Source organism: Pyxicephalus adspersus, chromosome 2 (genome assembly GCF_032062135.1).
Source record: "Pyxicephalus adspersus chromosome 2, UCB_Pads_2.0, whole genome shotgun sequence".
Taxonomy (NCBI): Eukaryota; Metazoa; Chordata; class Amphibia; order Anura; family Pyxicephalidae; genus Pyxicephalus; species Pyxicephalus adspersus.
The window spans coordinates 30,378,420-30,381,925 of NC_092859.1; the positions used below are offsets into that span (position 1 = coordinate 30,378,420).

General features: G+C 37.5%; 1 long non-coding RNA gene across 1 annotated transcript in view; it reads right to left on the reverse strand.

The window, feature by feature from the left end:
* Positions 1-1,002, reverse strand: part of LOC140323295 (uncharacterized) — a 14,480-nt gene extending 13,478 nt beyond the window's left edge. The window contains exon 1 of the long non-coding RNA XR_011919330.1: positions 794-1,002. This is a non-coding gene — a long non-coding RNA (uncharacterized lncRNA). The remainder of the gene's footprint in view (positions 1-793) is intronic.
* Positions 1,003-3,506: the final 2,504 nt, after the last annotated feature.

Here is a 3,506-nt window from a genome sequence, read left to right on the forward strand (position 1 = left end):
TCAATGTGTCAGTGCCGTTGTCCTTAGCCACAAGATGATGTCAGTTAGGGCTATCTCTGCTAGAATTACATGGCTTTTTCTAGGCCAACAACAGAGGTGGGACTAATACAACAATCCAATTACAGCTGGGTGGGGGCTGTCTGAAGGGCTGTGTCCACATGGGTTATGATGCTCTGTGAACACTTCCCAAATTGCCCTTGTTCTAGCCATTAATAACAATTTCACAAGTATAGGTTTTATGAACTTCCAACCCCCCAATTATTAATCATCACAAAATAAGGAGTTCACAGAGACCAAACTAGGCATGTCTGGGACTTATGGTTCACCAGAACAGGCTAAATACGGTTTTCAGGCTTTCCTGAAGCCTAGGAGACTAGTTCTTGGTCTCAAAATGCTCACCATAACCATCCAACTACTACTTTATACAGAATAGTATATTAGAAATATAAAGCTCATTAATAAATGGGTTTCAAAATACAGCTCAGAGTTCAATCAGAGACACTCTGTCTAGCCTTATCTGAATTTTATGGGTTTTGCAGACACAAAAACCTGGCAGTCACAGCAGGTGTTTTGACTAGGGTTTGGAAGGTCTGGAAGGACTTCGGTTGTCAGACAAAAAAATACCTGATTAGGAAAATGTATGATCCTAGTCTGCTAGAGAGACAATTTCCGGAAAAAAGCCATAAGGGAAGAAAAAGAATAAGGGAAGATCAGAAATAATGTTAATATTCTATATCACAATATTCACTACACTCTGATAGTCTAAACAATTAGCTTGCTACAAGTAACTTACTTGTAAGGTTTGGGAGTTTGATCCAGTAAACCTGGTATGGATTTATTAAAAATCATTTGCTATTAGTTGGCAAAGGTCTTCAGTTATGGACCAGATTCATTCAAGGTTTGTTGGATCACCCAGGTTTACCCATGATAATCTATCTTCGTCAGTCTTGGAAAACTTTCATGTATCAGGGTCACTGTGTAAGGTTGACACATGTTGATACATCCCTGGAGATTGAGCATAATGACTGTTATGTAATGGTGTCTGCCAAAGGTTGGAAAACATTTCCCAAGAGTAATGTGAATAATGATGCAATAAACTGTTTGGAACTTTTTGTTAGCCGGACTGAACATGTGAAAGAACACTATAATAAACTAAATAAGGCCAGAACTAAACAACATTGAATCAAAAGGTAAAGTGGTTTAAAGGTAAGCCTTAAAACAATAGTTCTAATCAAAACTAATGGGTCTATTTTTCTGCAGGTCATGGCATTTACAAGCAGTTATTCAGAAGCAAAATGTAAACTTTCTTTGTATTAACTAAATGACTTAATCAAAGGCCAAAAGTATACATCCAATTTAAAGCAGACCTATCACCACATTTTTTAACATTACATACCATTTTTTGCCTTTGGAGAGGGACCCCTCTCCATCCATCTTTGCTGCCACTGAGGTAAAGACTGAAGGGAAAAGCCACAGCCTCCTGGCATGCGCAGTGAGATTGGCACTTATTTTTACATTTTCAGGAAGGCATATCACTTGATCTTGCGCCTGCTCAGTGTGAGTTCAGGTGACGAGGGAAGAACCTGGAATAAAAGATGGTGGCGCTGGACTCTTTGGTGAGCGCTGGAAAGCAGAGGTGTCCAGTTCTTTTAGGAGGTTCACCATGTGAACCATCAAAGATGAGACAGTGGATCCAAATCTGAAGTATTTATTGGTGCACAAGGAATCAAATGCCTAATACGAAAAGCATAAAAAAATCAAAATAGAAAATACAACATCCTTTATAGGTTATATAACAGTTACCAGAGAGGTGAAGTCATATGATAAGCTTTCTTTTTTTTTTTTAAACTGAGTTTTTATTGCATTTTTGTAAATATAAACAAGGAACACAGCTATGATAAGCTTTCTTGACCTGAAAAGTGTTTTTCTCTGCTTGTTTCAGTTGTTTGAGGCAGTTCCTTTTATCTGTTTCTTTACTTCACATTGTATGTGGAAATCTGGAAGGTGTTGGCACGTGGCAGTACATCAAGTTTCATGTTAGTTTGTAAAGTAGAATTTATGCAGTCTCAGCCTTAAAAATAGCACATGGTTAGTATTTGTGATAGGGCGATTTCTTGCTGGTCCCGGACCAGATATCCCTCTCTCGTGGCCTCTATTTTACAGTGTTGGTATCGCGTAATGATACAACTCAATGTGTAGTTAAATCACTCTCAACGCTTTATTGTCACATTGCAGTTTATATAGTCTGACAGCAGCGTAGAAGGCACTTGGTAGTTAGTCAATAACAAGAAATACAATTAACAACTTTGCTGAGCACTGAATGTCTCAAGGTAAGGAGTCTCAAGGTTAGAGGGAAGCAAATGTTGGTTTACTGATAAGGAGGATATACCTAATTTAAACACAACTCAATTATCTACAAATTATAGCAAAAACACAAAAATATTTAACTTCAAGACTCAGTAAAATTCCACTTCTTACAATTTGACACTTTTTATTTTAGACATTGCCTATCATTTTTCCTCAAAGGAGAGCCAAGCCAGCTAGATTGGGACACGCTAAGCTCAGTTTGTGGATAGAGTGAGGGTTTTCCAATTGGTAAAAGTAAGTGTTTTTTTTAAAGAAAATTCCATTTAACTAACAAATCAGGCTTTTTTTTACAGCTCTATTAGTAGTACATAAAAATAAAGCCTGATAATATACACACAAATATTATAGATATATAAAAAACAGCATGGGACAGCATGGTAGCTCAGAAATGAGCACTCTGGCCTTTGCAATGATGGGTCCCTGGTTCCAATCTCTGCCAGGACACTATCTGCATTGAGTTTGCAGGTTTTCCACTTGTTTGTTGATTTCCTACCGTTACTCTGGTTTCCTCCCACATTCTAAAAACATGCAGTAAGTTAATTGGCTTCCCCACAAAATTGACCTTAGACTGTAATAAAGACATATGACTGAAGGGTTAAGTATTATTGCAGGACTATATAGCTAGAGTTAATTTGAACCATATATTTGTATAGGAAGTTGTATTTCTTCTTCTATCTACTCAGTTTAATTGCAACGAGATGGCAAAAATTCTAAATTCTTTGGAATACAAGTATGCCTTAGTATGCCTTGCAATGTATCAAATTACACTATATATGGCCAAAACTTTAACAGCTGTACGTGAACAACGAAAACGCCCTTGTATCCTGTATGTATAAAAAGACCGCCTTGTCAAATAAAGATTAATGAATATTCCTAAGACCATACTGTGTGTGTGTGTTTGTTATTGGGATATCTCTCCAGATGTCTGTCTCTCTAGTGAAGGAGAAGTCAGGGTGCATTCGAGGAACTAGTAGAAGCAGATCCTTTCAATGACTATGGTAGGGACATTAGATTGTGATCCCCTTTGAGGGACAGCTAAGACTTGTTACAGTGCTGTGTAATATGTTGATGTTATATAAATACTGTGTAATATTAACCACCTTGCCGGTATGCCCGACCTTTGTACGGGCAAAAAAAAA